Source organism: Cryptomeria japonica, chromosome 4 (assembly GCF_030272615.1).
Source record: "Cryptomeria japonica chromosome 4, Sugi_1.0, whole genome shotgun sequence".
Lineage (NCBI taxonomy): Eukaryota > Viridiplantae > Streptophyta > Pinopsida > Cupressales > Cupressaceae > Cryptomeria > Cryptomeria japonica.
In genome coordinates, this window is record NC_081408.1 from 86,764,693 (window position 1) to 86,792,480 (window position 27,788).

Consider the following 27,788-nt stretch of genomic DNA (forward strand, 5'->3'; position numbering starts at 1 on the left):
AGATTAATTATGGTCAGGGTTAATGTTAGATTAGGGTTTAAATAGGTTTAGCATTAGGGGTCAATGAGGGTTAGATTTAATGTTAAATTAGGTTTAAGGTTAGGTTTCGAATTAGAATTAAAGATAGGATTAGCGTTAGAGATGAATACAATTGGGAAATCAATGTTACATTATTTTTTAAATAGGGTTAGTGTCTAGATTCAATTGGGGTTAGATTTAATATTAGATAAGAGTTAAGGTTAGGGTTAGACTTAAAATTAGATTCATGATTAGGATTAGGTTTCAATAAATATCACATATATAAAACCTAATATTTATATATAAGTAGATGATTGTAAATCAAATGTTAACTATTTATATTTTGACATAGTTTACTTAGATTTTTTAAAATATAAATATACTAGTTAAATAGAAGATTTGAATCTCTACAAATAACATTTTAATTTCACATTATTTTTAATTTTACATTATTTGAAACTGAAACTTAATGGGGTGAAAGAGTCTCGAACTCTCGACCTCAGGACTACTCAACATAGCTATGAGACCTACACGCTAGCCAACTACGCCACCACCCCTGGTTATTATTTATGTATTGCTCTTTTTTGAAAATCTATACAAATAACGTGCTAAACCATTACCAACTTTGTGTGAGAGCCACGTTTCGTTCCTGGGACCTGTGGGTTGCGAGCATTAAATAGCGTTTGTAGTCCAACGGTTAGGATAATTGCCTTCCAAGCAATAGACCCGGGTTCGACTACCGGCAAACGCACCACAATTGGTTAATTTTATGCAGCTTGCTTGAGAAAGCTTTTATTCACCATCAGCATCAGAACCCTTGCAGCTTCCCTTTGTACTAACTACTTCGGTATATATATGAGTTGTAGCTTGCATTTATACATGATGTAATGTAAGAGTGATGGTGCAATTTTTAAAAATCCGAATTTAAATTATTTTCATTTTTATCTATTTTACTAATCATTCACATCCAATTCGACTCTTCATTTTGGAACACTAATTAAAATAACTCTAATTTACATCACATTTAACTAAGACACACAGGTGTGTCTTGAGTATTTTTTGAACAATGTATTAAAAAAGAAGAAGTTTTGATTATGCTATGATTGATGTCTATACATTATTCCAAATTTAGATTTACATTGCCAACACTTAAATAGGAATTTCATTACAATGAAGCTCTTGTCAGATCCTGTCATGCATGGAACTATAGCATAGGCCATTCTCTTAAACAGTGATTAATTGACTCTATGACATCCAATCAGAATTCAATTTTTTTAAAGATTTGTTTTCTATTTTTAAGTTTAGTGGTTTAAACTGCAAGTTTTCCATGTAAAATACTGATCAAATAATTTTTATCAATCTCTCATTGGATTCTATTTTTGGCTGTAGGTTGTCAGGGGCTTGATTTCAGTATTTTGAGAAGAGAGAAGATATGATTCCTGAGGTGTGGTGGCAGAAGTCAGGAAAACGATATAGTGTAGTTATGAACCCAACAATGCATTTAGAAAGGCGTGTAACCGATTTTGCAGTGTTGTGCATGTAAACCTTCTGTGAAAGCAAATTATATAAATAAATACCTTTTTCAATACGACAAATGTCTAGTGTGCAACACATAAAACAAAGGAAATGGATGGAGGAGCAACCCTGAAGCCATGACCCCACTCCAGCCTGTCTCCCCTACCCCATTTTATCAATTTTTGTACATATATTCACAAATTGGTACTCTATTTTTTACTTCAATTCACACTGTGAATGGAAAATACTATATTTTTATCTTCTTACCACACACTAAATTCACCCCACAAGAAGCTTTCAGTACTATCTAATACTAATACTGTGTATTGACAGATACCATTTCTCAAGAAGAAACCTACTTATGTGAGCACTGCCTTGAGAGAAAAGTGTAATTGCAGAGCATTTAAGGATAACTTATCTCAGGTTAATGAAAATCCGATTCTCCAGTCTCGAATCAGAGCTTACCATATGAGAAGTCTCTACCATCTCTGCTACTGCACGAGTCGCTCCTACTATTTTTGTCTACTCCTATCTCTGCATTTGCATCCACCTCTGCATCAGCCCTGGTGCATCGCTCTCTGAAACGAGAGAGAATCCTGGCTACATATAAGTTTAAGTCTAAAAATAGAGGATATCGTACATGTACATTGAGGATTATTCAATATAAAGTGCACTAATATAAATCGGTCTTATTTCAAGGAGTCATTTCTGTGCAAAATAGAAATTTTTAGTTGAGTTCAGAATCTTTTACCTCTTTTTTGTGACATCCCTTTATTCTTTATTGAATAGAAATTGGATTATCCTGTAGATAAACCATGGTCACGTTTGTGTATGAATCTTTAATCACTTTGAATCTTCTTTGCTATGTAAATGTTATTGTTCAATTCTTTATTTGAAGGTAGAAATGTTTTTTTTTTTTTTTTCTTGAACAAAAGCACTTTACTAGGGCTTCTTAAGTTTGCTTGCCTGTACTACAAAGAGCAGCCACCAATCAGTTAATTGTGCCGGTAAACAATGTTAACAGGAAATGTTGTACCGGTAAGAATTAATGCATGAAACATAAGCACAAAGTCAACCACAGCACATGACACATATATTTGTATGTGGAAACCCTGTAAGGGGAAAAACTACGGTGGGAGACCTTACCCACAATCAGATGATACTACTGCAGATAGTAAGTGTACAAGAGGGGTCTACACATGCAGAAAGGCCAATAGCCTAGAGCTCACTGCTCAAACACAAATGGGAGTCACACTGACTACAGTTGGATGGTTAAATCCAATGAGAATGTACTGCACAAAATAGCATCTTCATATGTTGGATTCAGTACTAGTGTAATGCTGATATTCTTTTACAAAAACCTAGCTTCACCTTCAAATGATGTCTTCATGTATACATCTACTTAATCTTGCATATACTTTCTTATAATTCTTTTTCGCATTCCACACTTGATCTTACAAATAAGATCTTACATTTATACCATACCCTAAGACCAATTTTAGTAGGTCGGCTCTACAAGATATTACAATAAAACATTTTACAAATAATACAATATCCGATGCAATAACCGATTGAACATGTCGGTTTAATGCATTTAAAACAATAATAAATCATCTCCATAGTGTGCCATGCTGATCTGGAAAAGATAAACCTGTCGGTGTAACCCTAGATAACTTGGACCTATTTGCCGGTAAAGGCAAATATGCAAATAAGAATTGTAAAGCAGAAAAATCGAACCCTAGTTGTTCTCCCCTCCCCAACTCCAAGGAGAGAGAAGGGGGAGTCACTAGGGTTGATGGTTTTCACTTAGGGGAGACTTTACATTCAAAAGAGGGGTTGAAACCCTCAAGATCCAATCCCATGCAATGCAAGATTGGATTCTAAATGAGTTTCAAGGGTTAAGACATCAAGGATACCCTCTTTTGTAAAGAATGTAGATAGAAAGATTGAACTAGGAATGCATGTAAAGTAGGAAAGATTCGCTTATAAACAGAGATAGGGATATGGGATAATGTTGCGGACCTGGAATTAGCAGTAAAATGTTGAGACGGTGCTGTTCTGCAAATTTGAGCTAAAGTTGACGGGACGATGGCGCCCGACGTGCACACGGTCCTCCGGAAAATCCACGAAACGAAGGTGGATCTATTCGTCTCTGCACAAGGATTCCAGATCTTCAATTACAGCCGCGTACCTGCAACCTACACATAGAAAAGAGAGGACGATTGGGGGGTTAGGGATGAGGGGTTTTCCTTTAGGTCAAACCCTGATTTTGGAATTAACCAAGAAATGAGAATGTTGTAAATGTAAATGTTTGTAATGTAAACAAGTACTGATACCATGTTGTAAGAATGTTTGTATTCTTACATGTGAAGGTGTAAATGTTGTTGTATGTTGTATGTTGTATGTGATCTCCTCTTCAATGGTTGAATCCTTGTCTTGAATGCAACACTTAGCCTTGAATGGAGACTTAGAATGCTCAATTGCTTGAAGGAATGCTTGAATGCTTGAATGCTTGAATATCGTTTCTGCCTTTTTTTCCCATCTTTCAAAATGGGAGAGGAAATGTAGTTTATATACTTGTCAATTAGGGCTGATAGACTGATTTTTCCGACCTTAGGCCGACTAGGAAATATTATTTTCCAATTTGCAAACTTGAAGACCCGAAGCCCCATAAGAGACCGGGCCCAAAATAGGTCCTGGGGGACCAGGGCACTGGGCGCCCTAGTCCAGAAGGACCAGGGCACTGGGCGCCATGGTCCCACCTCCAGGGACAGCAGGGTGCAAGGAGAATTAGGCCAGGGTGCTGAAAAATGCAGTTTTTGATGTCATGAACAAGTTTCGGGGTCTCCATTCAGGTTTCGTGTTGCATCGCCATCGTGAAGACCCAAATGCAATCGAAATTGCAAGTGTCACAATTTTAGGACGCTACATTTAGCCCCCACTTTAGCAGGAGTATAAGCGTATGCCAATACTTCCGGTAAAGTACAAGGAAACAACATTGAAAAACTTTCACCACATCAAGGAGGCAAGATACACCAAGCCCCCAGTGGACTAAGGATCTTACGACTTCGATTGACAAAGTAAAAGGGAAGATCACGAGGGAGAACCATGACTGTCAGTAGTAAGGTTCCCTCACTATGAGTCATGCAAGAAAGATATCAAAAATTTTCAAGGCAAAGATAAATTTGTCAAGAAATTTTCAAGTATCTTGAAAAGATATGGACGGGATGTATGCCCCCCTACGTTAAAGCGATCGCACACGCCTCACCGGGGGTGATTGCTTTAAGGTAGTGATACATATAAGAAATGAGAAAGGAGCACGTTATCACAAGGATTTAGCCCCCAAGTGTGAGATAAGCCCAAGGATAATAGACACAAAACACAAAGCACAAGGTGACTTCGCTTTCCTTGGGGTTAGTATGCTGTATGATAATTCATGTATATCATATGTATGTATGCATAATTGTTCTTCATTCCCCAATCAAGGAAGGTCACCTAGAAGAAGGGAACACATGTGTCTTTTGAGTCAACATGAGAGAGACCAAAAGAGATCTCAATGTTTTGCATCGTCCTCAAGTAGACAACACTAAGGACAACAAATAGAAGAATGAGAGTAACACATAGAAGAAGTGACAAAAGAGAGGAGGAGAGAGTCTACTATGCTAATGAACTAGTCTAGCACGTCATCTACCCCCCGATCTTGCTGATCAATATTTTGGGAAGGTAGGAAACATGCTAGAGGAGGAACATCCAACACAGTAGATGGAGCTATCACAAGATCCAAACAAGGGCTATGTTCATGTTCCGAGCCACGGTGTTCTTGTCTAAGAGCTAGGATAAGTGCTTTAGAAAATGTGTTATGTAAATGGTTATCAACATATTCATATTCACTATCAGAATGAACAGGAGTAACATTTTCATCATGAATAACATTTTCATCTATATCATCATCAAGATTTATAAAAATAGGATCTTTAACTCACACAGGATCAAGACCATCATGCATCTTATGTTTAAGAGATTTCGGCTCAATCGTCGGCTGAGGAGAAAATGGAATAATATTAGTTGAAGGTGTTTTTGGGGATTGCAAAGTTTGAGAAGCAACTGCCTGAGCTCTAAGATGACGCTTTCGTCGGTGTTCACGTGCAGAACGATTTCGTCTAGTCTTAGTAGGAAGTTGCGAAGATTGAGGAGGAGGAATGTTCTCATCCTTATCACTTAGGTGTTTAGGTTGTGGTCTCTTAGGTTGAATAATAGGAGAAGACGAAGGTCTCTTCTCTCCATAAGAGGAAGGAGGAGGAACTGCTCCATATAAGGGAGGAATATTTGGTTTAGGAAGGAGACCAAGTCCATCATGACGAGGAGGTATAGGTCTACTCTTAGGAAGTTTATTGGATATAGGCATAGTCACATCCATAGGGACAGGCTGGGAATCTTCTTGAGGAAAGACATTAGTTTTATCTTTCAAAGGAAGAACTTCCTTCTCAAGAATGATAGGAATGTCAAGTTTGGGTGTTCTAGGTTCACTTAGAGATAGGATCATATCTTTCTTCCACTTTTGATAAGATTTGAAAAGATGATCGCTTCATGGAGGAAGAGATTGGAATTGTTTAGGCCAAAAGTAATCAATAGAAACGCTAGAAGTTCTTTCAGCTGGTTTAAAGAGACTATGATTGACAGTAACAACTTCACCATTATGGGGAAATTTCAAACACTTATGAATAGGAGAAGCAATAGATTTCATGGAAGATAGCCAAGGATAGCCTAGCTTCACACGAAATTGTTCAGATGATGGAATAATAGCAAAGTCCACATCAAGGGATTTGTTATGGACCTCAATAGGTAATGTAATAGAACCAATTGTAGGAGAAGAAAATGCATCAAATAGTTTCACAACCACATTTGTTTCATCATAGATCACTTGATTCAATTGCAAAGTAAAAAGAAATTCTTCAGTAATGACATTAACCATACAAGAAGGATCAATAAGCACTCCACGGCAAGGTGTATTCTTGACTTTTGCAACTATATATAAACAACCATCAGGTGCCCTAATAGTTTCACTGGAATCAAAGGTGATGGAAGGTTCTTTAGGGATTTTTTGCTGCTCTACAAAGTTAATCACATTCAGAGTCATAGACACAAGATCATCAGGTGAGACAGAGGATGCATTAGTATCAATCACATTAGAGGTATGAGAAGGTAATGGATCAGAAAAAATCTGAAGATTTTGGTTAGGAGGAGCTACAGATGTGTTGCCTTTATCATTCACACCAGAAACAGAGATAGTATTATTATCAATCAAATCTTGAATTTTACCCTTTAAAGCAAATCATTTTTCAGTATCATGCCCAGGATGACGATGAAATTGACAAAAAGATTTGTTATCAAAATAGGGTGAATTAATCTTTGCAGGATCTATTTGCCTTATAGGAGGAAGAGTAAGCACATTTTGTTCCAATAACTTATTCATAATACTATGCAATGATTCATTCAAAGGAGTGAACTTTCTTTCTTTCTTGAAAAACTTAGAAATAGGAGGCACACCTGATGCCGCATTCACATTGTTGTTGATGATGTTTTCATTGAATTTAATGGACTCTCTGTTCGGTTTAAACTTCCCAAATGGTTGTTGACTACTATCACCCTTATCACTCGGAGCCATAGGATTTGCTTGTTCCAGTTGATAATTGTGAAGAGTTGCGCACAACTGTTGGAAAGAAGTAAACTCAGAAAATAGGAGTTTTTCTCTAATATCTTTTTGTAAATTAGAAATAAAGATTCTTTGAATATCATTGTCAGGCACTGGAAAAGAAATCTGAGCATACAAATGCTTATATCTACCAATGAAATCATTCACTTTTTCTTTAACACCTTGTTTACAATGCATTAAATCAATCAAAGTAACTTTAGGACTTATATTGTTTTGAAATTGTTGAATGAAAGCATTTGCAAATTGTTCGAAAGAAGTAATAGAATAAGAAGGCAACGAGCAATACCATTGTAGGGCTTTATCTCTTAATGTTCTAGTAAACAGTTTTGCAAGCAACCTTTGGTCATAAGCAAAATCAGTACATATTGTTTGAAAGGTCTTAACATGTGTTAGAGGATCACCCTTACCATTATAAAGCTCCAAATGCGGAATTTCAACATGTTTAGGGGGAATAGCTCGAACAATGTCAAGAGAAAGTGGGCTCGCAACATCAAATGTGGGCACACTAAACTTAGATTGATTCATAGAGACAATTTGTTGCTATAAAGAAGAGACAGTTTGTGCAAGATTGTTAATGGTCGCTTCAGTCGAAGAGTTCATATTAGACGTGTTAGATTGTGATGGAGGTATTATGTTATTGAAAGAAGATATTGATTGAGAGTAAGGTGGTGGGACACTATGATAGTTATTCATAGGAGATGATTGGAAAGGAGGAACACTACAAGGAGGAATGGAAGGGTTAAATGAATTGCCCCCTTGCATCATGTTCATTTGTGGAGATGAAATAGGGACACTCATTGAAGGAATGAATGAAGAAGTTGGATTGAATGAAGGAAGAGGGTTGATTGAAGAAGAGGGATTGCCCCCATGATTAGTGATCATGGGAGGAATGTCTTGTATTGAAGTAGTCATTATGTATGATGTAAAAGTAGGTATACTAGCAATAGGAGTTGTCAAAGGAATAGAATGATTGACTTGAGTAGGAGGTTGTGTATAACCTAAGGTTTCGGCACAACTTTTCATAGGCATCACATTTGAATCCACAATGTGTGCAATACCACGTAAAATATCAATTCCATTCTTATCACTTTGAACCATACGTTTTAGACCTTCAATTAATGAAAAAGCTTGACTATCGGGGTATTCTTGAGACATCCATTGTCGAAAATCATCAAATTGGTTATCCAATTTTGAAAGTTGTTCTACAGAAACCTCATGGAGAGCTTCTTCATCATTAAGAGGATTAGAGGAATTACTCATGTCCTTGTTAAAAAGGCCATTCAAATTAGGTTCCATCTCCTCGGTAATTACACCTTGGAAAGACTTAATTCTAAGGCTTCGTCTAATGGGAATAGTGTAAGTAGGACTTATTGTTGTACAACTCATGCACTAAAGAAAGAGAGAAGATTTTGAATTTTAGAGGCAGCAAATTTCAATAAAATCAGCCAATCTCCTAGATTTAAGCTGTTAAATGCAATCAAGACAATCTCCCTAAATTTCGAAAAAAATGTCCGGGACCGTGGCGAACGGAGTGCACACGGTCCTTGCAACTTTTTTCGAAATTTTCAGGGATGAAAGTTATGATGATTTTAAAGCTAATCTGAAAAAAATTGAGTGATTTTATGATCTGTAGATAGGCCAAATTAAAGTTGCAATCTCAAAATTGAACCCTACCAAGATTGTTGAAAAATGTAAAATTTGAATTTTGAAAAAGAGGGGGAAACTGAAATTTTGAATTTTATGATTTTAGAGGGAATGCTGAAAGCAATGCAAGTTTTGAAATTTAAAAGTTGACTCGATTTCATGCAAAATTCGAATTTGAAAGTGGAAATCAAAGTTGCTGCAATTAAACACTTAATTTCAAAAGTCACAAACTGCAAAAATTTGAATAAAGCACTGAAATTTCGAATGAATGCTAACACACTTTTCAGATTTAGGACTGTAAGAAACACAATTTTGATACAAATTTCAATTTCAACAATTTTTGAATGATTAGAAGCCTCAATCCAAGCAATCACTAGACCAACTTTGACTTTAATTTTGAAAGTGTTAAAATTGATAAAATCAGCCAAAATTCTGGATTTTAGAAGAAAAATACAATAAGATCTAGCTCCCGAAATTTCAGAAAAAATGTCGGGGACGATGGCGCTCGGGGTGCACACGGTCCTCGCAACTTTTTTCCAAATTTTCAGGGATGAAAGATATTGTGATTTTATTGCGGAATCCAAAGTTACAGCCGATTTGGAGGTGTTTTGATTAGTGAAATTATCAGTCAAAGGTTGAATCAAGAAGGTCTTAAAAATTAGGGTTTTGACATTTAACCACTTAATTTTCAGAATTAAAGCACAAATATGAAGTGACAATTTGCAATAGAAGGGTAGATCTAAAACAAGATTAACAATTAAACATTTCACAAGTTTAATTACTAAAAAGAAAATTTTAGGGTTTTTATGCAATTAGCCTCTAAAATTTGCAAAAGATCAAACATGCAAATGTAATTAGGAAAGCAAAATTTTCAGATCTAACCATGAATAATCAGAATGAGGATGTTCACATCGGGTTCACCAAAATGTAAAGCGGAAAAATTGAACCCTAGTTGTTCTCCCCTCCCCAACTCCAAGGAGAGAGAAGGGGGAGTCACTAGGGTTGATGGTTTTCACTTAGGGGAGACTTTACATTCAAAAGAGGGGTTGAAACCCTCAAGATCCAATCCCACGCAATGCAAGATTGGATTCTAAATGAGTTTCAAGGGTTAAGACATCAAGGATACCCTCTTTTGTAAAGAATGTAGATAGAAAGATTGAACTAGGAATGCATGTAAAGTAGGAAAGATTCGCTTATAAACAGAGATAGGGATATGGGATAAAGCTGCGGACCTGGAATTAGCAGTAAAATATCGAGACGGTGCTGTTCTGCAAATTTGAGCGAAAGTTGATGGGACGATGGCGCTCGGCGTGCACACGGTCCTCCGAAAAATCCACAAAACGAAGGTGGATCTGTTCGTCTCTGCACAAGGATTCCAGATCTTCAATTACAGCCGCGTACTTGCAACCTACACATAGAAAAGAGAGGACGATTGGGGGGTTAGGGATGAGGGGTTTGCCTTTAGGTCAAACCCAGGTTTTGGAATTAACCAAGAAATGAGAATGTTGTAAATGTAAATGTTTGTAATGTAAACAAGTACTGATACCTTGTTGTAAGAATGTTTGTATTCTTACATGCGAAGGTGTAAATGTTGTTGTATGTTGTATGTTGTATGTGATCTCCTCTTCAATGGTTGAATCCTTGTCTTGAATGCAACACTTAGCCTTGAATGGAGACTTAGAATGCTCAATTGCTTGAAGGAATGCTTGAATGCTTGAATGCTTGAATATCGTTTCCGCCTTTTTTTCCCATCTTCCAAAATGGGAGAGGAAATGTAGTTTATATACTTGTCAATTAGGGCTGATAGACTGATTTTTCTGACGTTAGGCCGACCAGGAAATATTATTTTCCAATTTGCAAACTTGAAGACCCGAAGCCCCATAAGAGACCGAGCCCAAAATAGGGCCAGGGACCAGGGCACTGGGCACCATGGTCCCACCTCCAGGGACAGCAGGGTGCAAGGAGGATCAGGCCAGGGTGCTGAAAAATGCAGTTTTTGATGTCATGAACAAGTTTCAAGGTCTCCATTCAGGTTCCATGTTGCATCGCCATCGTGAAGACCCAAATGCAGTCGAAATTGCAAGTGTCACAATTTTAGGACGCTACAAGAATATACCAATGATATTACTTCAAGGAAAAGTGTCCACATGTCATCTTCGACATTACCAAGTGTCTTCCATGTCATTGCATGTACTGGTGTACATTATATCCTGCTGGTTAACCATATACCAGTGATTGTTGAGCAGTTTACTGATTGCCGGTGAATGTTGCTGGATCTCCAAAGTAGGTGTATTTAGCAGGTGTTGACATCAATGACAAAACCATACCAAAATACCAACAATGTCCCCCTTTGGCATTGATGGCAACACAAGATGGAAAAACCATTAAAGTGCCAAAATAGAAATGCCAAATACAAAAACCAATTCTCCCCCTGGGAGTAATATGTGTTTACCCAAAGATTTATTTTCAATATCAATCTCTCATATCAATCTCTCCTCAAAAAGATAATGCATTTTTCCATATATCTCTCCCCAATGTTTTTCCATATATCTCTCCCCCTTTGACATCAAATGCCAAAGTCACAAAAAGGTCAAGTTCATACAAAATACCAATCAATTCAATATACCAACTACTCCCCCTGAGAAGTAGCTTTCTCATCAAATACCGGAATAAAAGATTTGTCCATTTAATTCTGCCGGTTGATGACAATCATCAACTGTCTAAGTCTCTACCGGTGGAGGTAAGACTCCGAGTTGATCTCTGAGATACTCAAAAGTTTCCTTACGCAAAGGTTTTGTAAAAATATCTGCAAGTTGTTCTTTAGTATTCACATAAACCAGTTTTATTTCCTTTTCTTCAACTTTTTCCCTTAGAAAATTCAGTTTGATAGAAACATGTTTTTTTTTAGAATGTAATACTGGATTCTTAGATATATCAATTGCTGCAGTGTTATCACAATATATAGTAATAGGTTCCTTGCATTTTACCTTTATGTCTTTCAAAATTTGCTTAAGCCAAAGTACTTGTGTACAGTTTGTTGCTACTGCAACATATTCTGAATCTGTTGTTGATAAAGATGTACAACTCTGTTTCTTACTTAACCAAGAAACTAATCTCTTTCCAAGAAAGAATGCTCCTCCAGTGGTGCTCTTTCTATCATCCACATCTCCTACCCAATTTGCATCTATGTATGCATATAGATCAAAATTTTCATCTTTAGGATACCATAATCCAAGATCTGTTGTGCCTTGTAAGTACCGAAAAATCCTTTTTACTGCCGATTCATAATTTTCCTTGGGATTACTCTGAAATCTAGAAACTATACATATTGCATTCATAATATTAGGTCTGGTTTGTGTCAAATACAGTAAACCTCCTATCATAGATTTGTATCTAGTTGGATTAACAGGTGTAGATTCATCCCTTTGAGATAATTTGTCATTTGTAGTCATAGGTGTGCTTACCGGTTTAGAGTTCTCCATCCCAAATTTCTTGAGTAGTTCTTTCAAGTACTTAGATTGGCTCAAAAATATGCCTTTATCAGTCTGTAAAATCTGCAATCCTAAAAAGAATTTTATTTCTCCAATCATAGACATTTCAAATTCATGCTGCATTTTAAGAGAAAATTCTTTGCATAATCCATCTTCTCCTCCAAAGATTATATCATCAACAAATACTTCCATAATCAAAATGTCATCATTAGTTACTTTGTAATATAAATTGTTGTCTGCATTTCCTTTAGTAAAACCAATTTTTAAGAGATACTTATCCAATCTTGCATACCAGGCTCTTGGAGCTTGTTTTAGTCCATACAGAGCTTTTCTTAATCTGCAAACCATATCATTGTTATCTGTCAAAGAAAATCCATCAGGTTGTTCAATATAAACTTCTTCTTCAAGATCTCCATTCAAAAATGCACATTTAATATCCATTTGATAAACTTTGTAATCCTTGTGAGCTGCAAAGGCTAAGAATAATCTAACTGCTTCAATTCTGGCTACCGGTCCAAAGGTTTCATTGTAATCAACTCTTTCTTTCTGAGAATATCCCTTACACACTAGTCTTGCTTTATTCCTGACAACCTTACCATCTTCATTGAGTTTGTTTCTAAATACCCATTTGGTTCCAATTACATTTTTATTTTCAGGCCAGGGAACTAATGTCCAAGTATTATTTTTCTCAATTTGTCCTAATTCTTCTTCCATAGCTTTAATCCAAAATTTATCTCCACATGCCTCATTGATAGATAATGGTTCAATTTGAGAAATAAGACATACCTCTTCATTTGTCAATCTTCCTCTTGTCATGACTCCTTTAAATTTGCTTCCAATTATCTGATCTTCATAATGATTCAGTCTTACATACCGTGGTGTCTTAGTCTGTTGTTGTTCTTCAATTACTGTGGTATCCTCTGATGATACCAGAGTAATTGGGTCATCATTCTGTACCGATGGATTTACTGTTGGTTCATTTGTCATAATTTCTGTTACCAGTTCAGAGTCTATATACCTTGAGGTTCCTCTGAATTGTTCATCAATCTTTACATTTGTACTCTCAACAATTTTCTGTAATCTTTTATTAAAACATCTATAAGCTTTACTCTTAGATGAATAACCAAGAAATATTCCTTCATCACTTCTAGGATCAAACTTGCCAATATACTCATCTCTTCTAATATAACATTTACTTCCAAAAATTCTAAAATACTTAAGAGTAGGAGTATTACCAAACCATAGTTCATGAGGGGTCTTACCAGTTTCACCTTTGATGTGAACTTTGTTGAATGTATAAACAACAGTGCTTACTGCCTCTCTCTAGTACACATGTGGTAGATTTGCTTCTGATAACATACTTCTTGATGCATCCAAAATAGTTATGTTTTTCCTTTCAACAACTCCATTCTGTTGTGGTGTCCGAGGTGCTGATAACTGTCTTTTGATTCCATTCACTTCACTGAATGTATTAAAATCTCTAGATGTGAATTCTCGTCCTTGATCTGATCTTAAACATTTAATTTTCTTACTGGTTTCATTTTCAACCATTGCTTTGAATAGTTTAAACTTCCCAAGTGCTTCTGATTTTTCCCTGAGAAAAGTAACCCAACACATTCTAGAATAATCATCAATAATTAGCATGAAATATCTATCACCTTGTAAGCTTTTAGTTCTAGCCGGACCACATAAATCAGTGTGAATTAAATCAAGAGCATTACTGATTTTTCTGGAATACTTTTGAAACTAGCTCTAACCTATTTTCCAAATTGACATTCCTTGCAAATTGTATTATGAGGTTTTACAATTTTAGGTAGATCTCTAACTGCCTTAGAAGTATTGATTTTATCATGCAATCAAAATTTACATGACATAGTCTTTTATGCCATAGCCAACTTTCATCTATATGAGCAATTAAGCATGATTTTTCACTGTTATTCAAATGAAAGATATTACCTCTAGTCTGATTACTGGTTGCAATTTCCAAACCAGTTCTATTCATGATTTTGCATTTTCCATTTTTAAATTGTAATTGAAAACCTTTCTCAACTAATTGATCAACACTTAAAAGATTATGTTTTAATCCTTCAACATAGTAAACATTGTCAATGTTATGTTTACCATCAAGAGATATTGAACCCTTACCTTTGATTGAACAAGCTTTGTCATCTCCGAATCTTACTAAAACTCCATTGTATTCTTGAAAGTTCAAGAATTTGCCTTTGTCTCCAGTCATGTGATGTGAGCATCCTGAGTCAATAATCCATTCATCCTTTGATTCAACTTTAGCTGCTAGGGCTTGCTCTACCGGTGGAGCAATAGGTACCAGTTGATCTTCTGTTATAGCAACAAAGACCCATCCGTTGTTTGTTGGATCCTCATTAGAATCATCAGTCACACCCTCATCAGTAATGTAATAGGATTTATCTTTGTTTTTCTTAAATCTGTATCTTTGATATTCAGGATTAGGTTTGTATGTCCTTCTAGCTTCTTCTCTTAGTCTAGCATGTCTATAAGGGCATCTTGAAGCCATATGACCAATCTTATTGCAATTGAAACATTTAAAGAGTCTTTACCTTCATACTTACTTCCAATTGGACCTTTTGGCATTTTTCTTGCAAATAGTGCTTCAAGTTCTTCAAGCTCTTCATTCTCCTTTCTGGTTTCTTCAAGTTCTCTTGCATAAAAGGCTTTCCAGTCTAATTTGTCAAAAGATGGAGCAGATGATGTTGATGCTTTGAAGGCCAAATCAGTTTTTATAGCAACAGGACCAAATTCCTCTATTTCAAAAGCTGAAAGTTTTCCAATCAATGTATCCCTAATTACTGATGTATTAGGCATTGTTCTCAACTCATTAATAGCAGTAACTTTCATTTTATATGCCGGTGGAAAACCTCTTAATATTTTTGAAACAATCTCATCTTCACTCAAGGTTCCTCCACAACATTTGATACCTAAAACAATTTCATTTACTCTTTCCATTAAGGCAGAAATTCTTTCATCTTCTTCCATTTTCAGATGTTCATACCTGACTCGGAAGCTTTCAAGTTTTGCAATTTTGACTATGGAATCCCCTTCATTCAGTGTTTCCAAATGATCCCAAATAACTTTTGCAGTAGATCTATTTGATAATCCCATGATTTGTTGATCTGATAATACACTCAAAAGTGCTTCTCTTGCTTTGCAATCATTTTCTTCATCTTTACCTAGAGTAATAGGAGCAGGCTGACCAGCTACAGCAGCAGTATAACCATTCTTAGTAACTTCCCAGATGTCTTTACCAATGCAATTCAGATGTGTCTCTATTCCGATTTTCCATATTCCATAGTTGGTTCCATCAAGTTTAGGACTATCCTTCCTGAAATAATTAGTAGACATTGGATCTCCTCAAGTTGTTAAACTTCTGCAAAAAGAGGACTAAGCTTTGATACCAATTGTAGGTCCCGGGGACAACTGAGAGGGGAGGGTGAATCAGTTGTCTAATAAATTCAAACCAAAATCTTATTAACCAACTTATTGCTTAATACTGGTAAGACAGTTAATTGTGCCGGTAAGCAATGTTAACAGGAAATGTTGTACCGGTAAGAATTAATGCATGAAACATAAGCACAAATTCAACCACAGCACATGACACAAATATTTGTACGTGGAAACCCTATAAGGGGAAAAACTACGATGGGAAACCTTACCCACAATCAGATGATACTACTGCAGATAGTAAGTGTACAAGAGGGGTCTGCACATGCAGAAAGGCCAACAGCCTAGAGCTCACTACTCAAACACAAATGGGAGTCACATTGACTACAGTTGGATGGTTAAATCCAATGAGAATGTACTGCACAAAATAGCATCTTCATATGTTGGATTCAGTACTGGTGTAATGCTGATATGCTTTTACAAAAACCTAGCTTCACCTTCAAATGATGTCTTCGTGTATACCTTTGCTTAATCTCGCATTTACCTTCTTATAATTCTTTTTCGCATTCCACACTTGATCTTACAAATAAGATCTTACATTTATACCATACCCTAAGACCAATTTTAATAGGTCGGCTCTACAAGATATTACAATAAAAATTTTTTACAAATAATACAATATCCGATGCAATAACCGATTGAACGTGTCGGCTTAATGCATTTACAACAATAATAAATCATCTCCATAGCGTGCCATGTTGATCTGGAAAAGATAAACCTGCCGGTGTAACCCTAGATAACTTGGACCTATTTGCCGGTAAAGGCAAATATGCAAATAAGAATATACCAATGATATTACTTCAAGGAAAAGTGTCCACATGATGTCTTCGACATTACCAAGTGTCTTCCATGTCATTGCATGTACCAGTGTACATTATATCCTACCGGTTAACCATACACCGGTGATTGTTGAATAGTTTACTGCTTGCCGGTGAATGTTGCTGGATCTCCAAAGTAGGTGTATTTAGCAGGTGTTGACATCAATGACAAAACCATACCAAAATACCAACACTGCTAAAGTTCTCATTGCCTCGCCTTGCTCTTGGTCTTCCATATCACCTTTGGCTAGTAGAGATATTATTGAATTTCAGAACATTGATGGGTCAGGTAGGCGAAGAAGCCATTGCTCAAACTTGGAGAAATTTCATGCTCAGGAGAAGAGGCTTTATGAAAAAGTCTTTTTTCTTCCCCTATCACTTCTTTCAATTTATCACTTCAATGATCCATTGTATTCTTGTGGGCCATAGAGAGTATTGGTCTCATGGATGTTATTGAAATCACTTTTATATCTACCTTAATTAAAGATAGACACTTCTGCATTTCAATATTGTTGCTTGCTACAACATCATGACTTTATATGAGTCAAACAAAATGCAAAATTTGCAATAGAAGTACTAAAACCTAAACTGGGTGCTTTTCTAACTGTAAGTTGTGGATAGGAGTGCTTTGCCTTTGGAGTTAACTGAGTTGTTTAAACAATTAGTTGTGGAGGATAAGAATGTTTAATTGCTTGGTTTTTGTGAGCCTATTGACTTTTCTTGCTTTATAACTCTTTGTTGTGGCTAATAAATTTTTTCCCTTTGAAAAAAAATAAAATTATATTCTGTAAAATTGTAAACTATATTGAATATAGAGAAATTGCAATGAGATAATCCAAGAAACTAGTGGAATTCAAAGCAGAACTGACAAACAACATTGAGTGTATGCATGATAAACTTTTTTATTGAGATTAGGAGGATAAATAACCAGCTTACCAGTGTATTACCATTTATTTATCATGGAAATTGCTTCATGATTTGGTTTAATAGTCTTACGTCTGACGTTTGAATGGATGCAAACATTTTTTTTAATTTGATTTGGTTTCCTTGATTCTTTTGCAGAGTTGTGAATCTGCAAAAATAGATCAGAATAAGAAATTGGCATTGTTGCACCACTAAGAGTCAAAAGGAAAAAATGAGAAGAAGATTGAAAAAACAAGAATAGTTGTAGCTATACTGCAATCTAAAGGTACTAGATGTAAACCATATTGTAGATATAACATAGGCATCAATTGTCAATTGGAGGGAGAATGGATTGTACTCACAACTTGTTGAATTATCAGAGGGGTAAAAAAAAGCACTTATTTTGATATGCATGATTTCTAATGCTTTCAATTAGCTATTTCCTCTTTACAATTATTTGGCACATTACAATTATTTGGCACATTCATTTTTGTTAATGCCTTCCGTATGGATAAGACTAAGAGTATGGATGAATAATCATTTTCTTGGCCCTCTATACCTAGCAGTCTCATATGTTTTACATTCTTACTGTATTGTTTTTCTGTTAGGAAATGCTACTTGAAAGAAGCTCCTCATAAGCGGCATAGCCTCTTAGCTAATAAGCTTCAGGTTTAAGGGATTTCAACTGTGCAAAAATCTGTGGGAGTGTTAAACTTGGTCTCTTCCTTTTAAATTTGATCACCTGCCACAAGTTTCAAATCCCATAGGACACTGGCTTACTGACACCTATGTTGCATGATATTAGTTAAGTTAGAAAACAAATTGTTTATCATCAAATTTTTAAATCACTCAAACCTTGTCCTCCAATTTTATTTCTATGGCAAAACTCAGCACTAAGCAAATGTTTTGAATTGATAAGGCAAAATTCCAGGATGAATATCATAATAGCAAAAGTTTTAGTGGGGTGAGAGAGGCTCGAACTCTCGACCTCAGGATTACTCAACCTCAGCTATGAGACCTACGCGCTAGCCAACTGCGCCACCACCCCTAGATGTTTATATTGTGCAACAATCATGGAGTGGTTTTGTCAAAGGCTATAGAAATAACATTGAAACTACTTCTCCAGTGTATGCCACAACCATTGAGGTTATAATCTTGAAACATGGAGAATCCAGCAATCAGTGTACAAGGAAATGGAATCTGCAAACGAAGCCTCAGCCAATACCAACTTTGTGTGAGAGCCAGGTTTCGATTCTGGGACCTGTGGGTTATGAGCATTTAACGTTTCATGAACAGCGTTTGTAGTCCAACTATTAGGATAATTGCCTTCCAAGCAATAGACCCGGGTTCGACTCCCGGGAAACGCACCATGTCTGGTTCATCTCGTCCAGTTTGCTTGAGAAAGCTTTTATGCACCATTAGCATCAGAGCTCTTGCAGATTGGATAACAAAAACACTATTCGGTTGCTCAGATCTTACGTACTCTGTGCTCCCTTTAATTGGCTTTTAGGTAGTTCAGATCTGAAATTTCTCCACCCGAAGATTTAGGAGCCGCTATTTTGGCTGTTGTTAGATTTGGTATAGCTGGCCTGTTATAATATGCCCTCCTGCTTCCTATACTTGCAGGGGTTTAGTGTTCCTATAATAGTTGCAACTTCTCCTACTGTACTAACTACTTTGGTATAGATATGAGTTGAAGCACATTCAATTTTCAAATTAAAAAATTTTAAATATTTTTTAACTAAAAAGGGTAAAAATTTATTCAATAACAAGAAAGATACAGAGAAGGACAGGCCACTCCCCAAGGAGCTTAAAGAGCTTAAAGAGCCCAGTCACTATCCACTAAATGATCTAATATAGTAACCATTTCAGGAGGCAATTGCCTCTTATCCACAATATTCCAAGCATAAATATGATTAGAAGTCCATTTAGCCAAACAATCAACAACCTCATTCAACTCCCTAGGAATGTGCCTGAAAACAACAAACTTGAAAGATCCACACAGCCGAAGAATTTGTCTAATAACCAGCTATAAGTGCCAACCAACACCATCAAACTGATGTCTAGTAAGCAAAGTCACTACAACCTAAGAATCAGATTCATAAATGATCCTTCTCCAACCAAGAACACAACTACACTCAACACCGCACAAGATGGCCAGAGCCTCCATAAGATTATTCATTTGAAGGTCTTTATAAACAAAAACAAAAAATTGAATGTCTCAAGAACTATCATGACCAACCCCACCAGTACCAACATGACCTGGATTCCCCCGAGATGAGCCATCAGTGTTAATTTCAAAAACTCCATGTGGAAAAGGGGTCCAACGACACTCCCTATTGATTCTCCACAAAGGGTGTCTGCATCTTTTCCTCATGACCTGACTAGCAACTAGTAAAGCACCTCCTTGAAGAGGAAAAGTGAGGGGAGTACAGATAGCAACATCCCCAATATCCACACCTCCGGAAAACTCACACTTTGCTAAGAATGTCTCTTTAAGAGAATGAACAATTTTCAAAAGTATTCAATGCATATTAATTTTCATCTAATTCATAGCTGAAAATTTATAACAATAAGGATAATTTTAGAGAGACTTCATTTTGAAGCATTAAGTAAAATGACTCTAATTTACATCACATTTAATTAAGACACACCTACATGCTTGATTATTGTCTTGAGTATTTCTTACAATCATTTCAAGTTAATCTAATCAAAAGGCTAAGAATATAACCTTTGCGACCCAATCACCATCCCAAAGTTCTTTTCAATATTATTAGTCCTTACACCTAAGCAAATACCAAAGACATGGGCAACATTATTTTGATTGTTCAATCCCAATTTGTTTATCTCATAATGTACATATTTTCAAGCACCAAGGTAATCATATTGTACTTGACATCACAATTGTTTTTTCATCATAATTCCTAAAACTTAGTTTTTTATCATTTAATGTTAGTAGATTTCCACAATCCATGAAACTTAACTATTGTTGCTTTTAGTAGATTTCCACAATCCATGGAACTTAACTATTGTTGCTTCTAAATTAGATTGCATGATTTTTTTGCATAACATTTTGAATCCCTCTTGATGATGGATCACAATGTGTGTGTCATAACCCTCCTTTGCCATTTTTGATTTGCTACTATTATTGTTATTACTATTAAATCATTTTGTGATTATGTTAGAAATGAATTTATTGAATGTGGTTGAAAAAGCTATTATAATAAAAAGGTTAACTAATGGACACACATACACAAGGGAATCTTCATCCTCCATTTTCTTGCATGTGACTCCTCCATTAAGTGATCAATCAATTTTGCTTGAGGGATCTTTTCTATATAATGTATGTCAATTTTTTAAAAGGGGGAGTTGCTTAATTTTAATTTTTTTTTGAAGAAAATTTTCTCAAGTTTCATGTGGATAGTAGTAGGATTTCTTTTGTAGTCATGTTTTAATGTAGATTTGTTAAGTTTGTTTGAAGAAATTTCACCTAGTTGCAAAGAAGGATCTAAGAAGGTTAGCTAGAAGATTGGAGGGAATTCAACATCAAGCTTCGAGAAACATGTTCTTTTCTTTTGTGTTCTCTTATTTACATATGAGAAATTTGCAATATCAAAAAATATATAGCTTTTATCAATCTCTTAAATCATATCTTTCTTATTTAATTTTCTTGAATCTTTTCCCTTGAATACTGTTTTTATTTGAGTGTAATCTTAAAACCCCAATTAATTCATCCTCCTCTATAAATGTATATTGCTCTTAAGAGAGAAATTTCATTTGTATTTATTATCCTCTATGAAAATAAAAATAAAATTTCCCCTCATAAGTTACTTTCATATACCCTCCTCTTAAGAGAAAAGTTAAGAGGAATTTCATTTGTATTTATTATCCTCTATTTTTTTTTTTGATAGGTAATAGGCTAAGAGTCACAACTTAGAATTCCACTTTAGATGTCCCTATTGGTAATTGAACTTGAGTCTCCATAGTGAGAACCCAGTGTTTTAACTAGTTAAAACACTATTTATAATTATAAGTTTTATTAATATAAATATATATAAGTAGATTGTTAATTTAAATTGTAATTCAATTTTTATTAATATAAATATTTATAAATAAATTGATAGTTTTATTAACATTAATTGTAAATCTAAATAGATTGTAAACATTAAGGAGTAATTTAATTTTTGGGAATTAAATAAGTAATTTAGATTAATTAGATGGGAAAACATTTTTTCCAAGTGTTTGGGAAAACTTTAGTAGGAATAATTTATTTGCAATAAATTTAATGTTAGAGTCCTCTAAGTAGTTTTATTTAGTTAGATAATTCACTTTATTGCAATTTTATTTTTGGATACATTCAACAAATTAAGATTTGATAAGTTGTTAAAAGAACCATGTTAAAAAAAAAAAAAATCCCCATTAATATTCTCTTTCCCCTTTCATGAAATCCACAAGGAAATCTCTGGTTGAATACACCAATTTAATTTCAATATTACTCTTTAGAGGGTCCTACATGAGAGGGCAAATATTCAACTAAAATTTTGGTTAGAAAAAATAACTTCTTTGTTATAAATATAAATCACTAAAGTTCATCTTTAAATTTACTTATCTCCTTAAAATATGGCAGCACAAAAAAAAATCTATGCTCTTATCAAAGTAAGTAGATTAAATAATAAACCTTAGGTGAATAGAGGAGCCCCCCCCCTCTCCCCCACCAAAAGAGAATCTACTTTTACTTAGTTTTCTTCTCCTTAGGTAAGTGTAAATTAAGAAGGGAAAATGTTAAATAAGAATTTACTAATTTTAATATAAAATAAGAAATTTTTAAGTTAACTCAAAATAAAAGATTGAATGTGATGGCAAGCGTATTTTTGATAGTTAAGAAAGTATTTAAGATGTATTCTAATTCTTGTTATAGAAGTTTATAATGTCCTTCCAATAAAGGGTGGAAGCATTTTAGATCATGTAATTGTGATAAATACAACAATTGTAAATAAAGGGTGGAAGTAGTATACCTCTTTATTAAATCTCCATTGGTTGTGTTGGACATATAGCTTATCGATAGGTGAATACAAGTATTTTGAAAGTATCAACTATGATGGATGTATATTGGACTTGAAAAGCCCATTATAATAAGGGTGAGATATGAAAGACACTCTGTGTACATTTATAAGAAAGATACATTGTAACAAGTAAGAACTAGTATTAATTAGGATGCTAAGAAAGTTTATTTGAAACCAAATTGGTTTTAGCAAATGAAAAAGAAACAAAAACTGAGATCCTTTTTCATAAGAATATTAAACTTGACTTATTTGGACAAATCTCAAATTTTAGACTCATCTTTTGTTTGTAATGAACTTAGTTTTGAAGCTGAAATAAAGACAGAATCTTGTTGTTCTAGATTATTGGAATTCTCATCCTTATCAAGCAAAGGAGTTTTGAATAAACCTATTCCATGATCACTTAGAGAATTAAATTTGAGTAAATTTTAGGAGAAAACATTAACTCACTTTTAAGAATTTGAAATTGAAAGAGTTATTATTTAAAAATATCTAAGGATAGAGTCAACGTTGCTTCAAGTGAAAGAAGTAGTTAGTTATAATTATTGCAAATGAATTAGCATTAGTCTAAGAGTAATTAGAAGTAGGTTGATTAGAATTATATAAGAGTCTTGCTTACATTGATTAATTAGAAGGTAATTAGACTCTCTCCTAATCTTATTTTCAACATTTGTAATCAAGCTTATTGTTAATTAGTTTTCCCTTTAATAGGTAAGTATTAAATTCATTTGTTACTTAATAATTTATTTCTTTCAAGCAATTTAGTACCTTTCTAGTATTAGGCTTCATAATTAAAAGAGTAATAGTTTTTGGTTCCAAAACAAATGGTATCTTACAAGTAATACAAATCATTCTCATGAGTTGTAAGCTATCTCTTACAAGTATCATAGTTTCCAAGGAATTAGTACATTTATGTATTTAGTTCAAGTTCTAAGGTTTTAAATATTATCTTTGTTTTCCCTTCAAGAAGTTGATTTGTTATTTCCATTTTTATCAAATGTTCCTTTCAACTATGCAAATATATTTCTTAGTTTCAATTTCAAGCAACAATTCCTTGCATGTAATAGTTACATTGCTCATAGTTATTTTAGCATAATGAGATTTCTTGAATTCAAAGTTAATTCCTAGTTAGACAACTAAACAAGAGGAGTTGAAACCCAAAAAAAATAGCAGTGTTTGGTATCTATGGTGCCTCTGTGTCACACTTACAGGTAATGTCATCGTGTTGAACTATTGCACTTAACACCTAATAAAACTGCAACAACGACATCTATGGCATCGTCCCTATAAACCGTCAAGGAAAAATAAGGGTCGTCTGGAAGTTAAAATCCAAGGGGTGGTTAATCTCCCTTGGATCAATAATCTAAAAGATTAATTTTGAAATGAATTTTCATTCTCTCAGTTAAACCTTAGAAAACCCCATTAGGGTTTGGTTGCATGTGTTGTTTGGAAATTATTTATCTTGGTAATTTTCAACGAATCATAATGGGTCAAGGGTGATGCATTTGATAGGAAATAGGACTTAGATGTTCTAGGCCACAAGAAGAGGGCCAACTTGAGCCTTTTTTCTATAAAGCTACCATCATGGGTAGCAACCACAGAGAAACTATCTGGGACAATGACCCTAGAAAGGGTTGCGTACCCACCAAATAGTTTACATTAAACCATAGTTAGAAACTAGAACTACATACTTTACACCTTGATCTCGTGCCAAAATGGGTATGTAGGCAGTCTAGGGATGAAGTTGTCCCTTGTACTCAGGCATTCCGGGATGGGGATTAGGATTTGGTTATGGGTGAGTAGTTGGTTCTTGAAGCTCCTTGGTCTTTTAATCAAATGGTACAAATAATAATTGAAAGGTTAAAAATGCATACTCAGAAGGAATCCCGTATGGATTCGCTTGACTTCCTGAGGCTTTAGGCCAAATTCCGAGGTGAAACTCAAGCTTGTTTATGTAATTATTTTTATACTCCTAAGGACGGTGACCTCGGTGCACTCCTAGTAGGGGAGTGTAGTCTTTAGAGAGTGGCTCAGGACCCAGATGGTCCCGATGAGTCTAAAGTCTCTGGCCAGAGCATATCCTATCTTATGAATAGATGCCTACCCCATTTGGGTATATGCCTATCCCGGATTGGATAGATGAAACATCATGTCTCATATGGACAGATTCCTAACCTATATGGTTAGATGCCTAACTCGTATGGTTGGATGCCTAGTCTCGTATGGATAGATGCCTAACCCATATGGTTAGATGCCCATCTCAGTTGGATGAATGCCTATTTCGTTTGGATAGATGTACCTAAGTATGTGATTCAATCAAACATAATTAAGAATAAGTAAGAATAAGAAATCAATATATATATAATAAAAAAAAATCAGTTGAGTTTTTGGATTAAGTTAAGTGGGTTATTACAGTGTGATCCAAACTGTTGATGCAAAAAAAAATGACGCAATCTCATCGAAAAGTAGCAGCAATCTTACTCATGTTCATTTCTCAACCTTTAACCCTAACTTGCATTTCATTTTACCTATCTACTCCTCCACTATCATAGTCTCCAACACAAATTTTCCATGGAGGCCACACGTCCAACTTGACAATAGTAATCATGGGAAACAAGGATAATGTCAAATTGGGGTTGATGGAGGAAAGAGTCTTTTAAAAATGTTCACATTCACCTAGGTTGCATTTTCTCTTTTCCATGTTGGTTGAGATAAATGAGTTTAAGTAGCATGTTCTCATATATTTACTATTAATTCATTTCTTCTATCTTCTTTCTCACTATTTAGATGTTTCATTCATTTTTGTAGTCCCCTTCATTAACATGTAGGTCAAGAGATGATATTTTCATGTGCAACAATCCCCTCAACCAACATGCAATTCACATTGGGATGTTTTCATGTGCAAAATGTGTGTTGACACAAGAATATTTCTAGAGATTTTTTTCCTAGGGTTTTGAGAAAAATCAATAGGTAAGGCAATTTTCAATCTTACCAGGACAATGATCCATTTTAAAATACATAAATAAATTTTAAATAGTTTTATAAATTGAAATAAAATAAATCTATTCATTATATATTTTTCTATCAACATTTGAAATTACTTTCAACAATAAATACTAATAAAATAAATTTTAAATAAATTTAAATTATAATAAAATACATCTATTCATAATGTATTTTTTGTAATAATGTTTGAATCATATTAAACAATTATTTTATTGCATTATTAGTTTGATTTGCCAAAGCTATAGTTTTCATTTAAAAATTTAAATTATATAGAATATAAAATTAAAAAATTATTATTGCATGATTTAATACAATCTATCAAAATTATAGTTTTCATTTCAAACTTTGAATTATATAGAAGATTTATTTTAATACATGATTAATTCAATGAGCCAAAGTTATAGTTTTCATTTCAAACTTTTATTTAAATAGCATGCAATGCCTTTGAAAATATTGAACATAAAAAATCTAAACAAGTAAAAGTGTTGATCTATAACTTAACTATAAATAAATAAATATACAATTAATTGTTTTTATTATTTCTTATAATGTTTTTTTATTATTTTTTAATTTTAGCAATCTAATTCTCAAACATGATTTTATATGACATGATTCAATTCTCATACATGTTATCCTAGTGTTGGGGGTTTTATGACTCTTTGTGCATTGAACTCTATGATGGAAGGAATAGGCAATGGCTTGTCTTCTGTGGCTTCACCTACGTAATTTGATTAGTGTCATAATGCAAGGTTGGTTGTAAAGGAGTTAAAGAAAGGGGTTGAAGTTGGATGACAACAAGATGAAGCGTTTCAAAGGGAGGATATTGATAATGCTATGAGAATGATTATTGGGGATGAAGGGAAAGAAACGAAGGCCAAGGCAAGGGAAATTGGTCAAATGTTCAAGGAAAAGATATTGAAGAATTTCAAAGGAGCTCAAGATGAGTATATGACTCAATTTCTTAAGCTCATGAACCTCCTCAATACCAATGCAAGGCTTAAACAAAGCAAGGAACTTAAACATTAAGTGTTTGTAGGTGAGTTCTCCATGTCATGTATTGACATTCTCCCTCTTTAAGAATAATGTACCTTATTTGTATCTTCTAAGAGAGTTCAACACTAGCACCTTGTGTGATCAAATCTACAAACTTTCAAGGTAGGATTTTAATCCACTAATTTATTTTAAATATATGTTTTTATTATTTAAATAGTGAAGGATAAAAAAGGCATGGATACATGGAAGGTAGTAATAGTACTTCAATATTTTTTAAAGGAACTACTTACTTGGTCTTGAGATTTATTTTTGTTTAGAATTTTTAACTTTAAGACCTTTAAACGAGGTTGTGGATTTAGTACCATGGATATAAACTTTTTTAAGGACTTCTCAAGATAATATAATTAGTACATAGTTTAACAACTTATTTATTCAATGACATTTATCCTCAATAAGTTTTGTTTTACATCAATGATTGTGTTTTCTATAAGATTTTAAAAGTTTAAGGAATTATAATTCAACCATAACTCATATATAATATGGACAACAATAACAGATAAAAGAAGTTAAAATTTTGATAATAAATATATAGCATTTTTGTCACAATTTATAAATTTTGTTCATATCTATGCCACTAGAATGTTGCATCATGAAAACTTGTGCTAATATACATAACTTAATTTTGTTATTTTTTCTTTTGTTGAAAATTAGTAGAAAAAATACTAAATAAAAAGAATAAAAAGATTCAAGGATGTATGTAAAAGTGGCCTATTTTAAACCTAACTTTAAAGAGATAATATTTTACATTTAATTGTTTCATATTTGTAGTAAGGTCCCAATTTTATGGTGTTAATATGGGTAAATATCTTAGGAGCATAGAATTTTATAAAGTAGAAATTTACTAAAAATGATTAGTAGGAAAACACATGTGAAGTGGGACTTTGAAGAATATCTCATGTCCTGATTGTATTCCAATGTTAGAGTCTTGTTATGTCTCCTTAAATTTCTAGAAATATGAAAATATTTGATACATATGAAATGCATAGATAGAAAAAAAGAGATAAGGATCACTAATAACCTACAAAAGAATAAGAAATAGTTGGCCAAATAATGGGGATCACACTTAGAACGCACACAACAAGAAGTAATC

The 27,788-nt window shown here is 34.2% G+C and overlaps 3 non-coding genes across 3 annotated transcripts; 2 read left to right on the forward strand and 1 right to left on the reverse strand.

The window, feature by feature from the left end:
- The first annotated feature begins 697 nt into the window (after positions 1–697).
- Positions 698–769, forward strand: TRNAG-UCC (transfer RNA glycine (anticodon UCC)). Its single transcript has one exon. It is a non-coding gene; the product is annotated as a tRNA-Gly (tRNA).
- Positions 770–18,539: 17,770 nt separating this feature from the next.
- On the reverse strand, positions 18,540–18,627 carry TRNAM-CAU (transfer RNA methionine (anticodon CAU)). Its single transcript is given in 2 exon segments — positions 18,540–18,575; positions 18,590–18,627. It is a non-coding gene; the product is annotated as a tRNA-Met (tRNA).
- A 247-nt stretch (positions 18,628–18,874) lies between these two features.
- TRNAG-UCC (transfer RNA glycine (anticodon UCC)) lies at positions 18,875–18,946 on the forward strand. Its single transcript has one exon. It is a non-coding gene; the product is annotated as a tRNA-Gly (tRNA).
- The last annotated feature ends 8,842 nt before the right edge of the window (positions 18,947–27,788 follow it).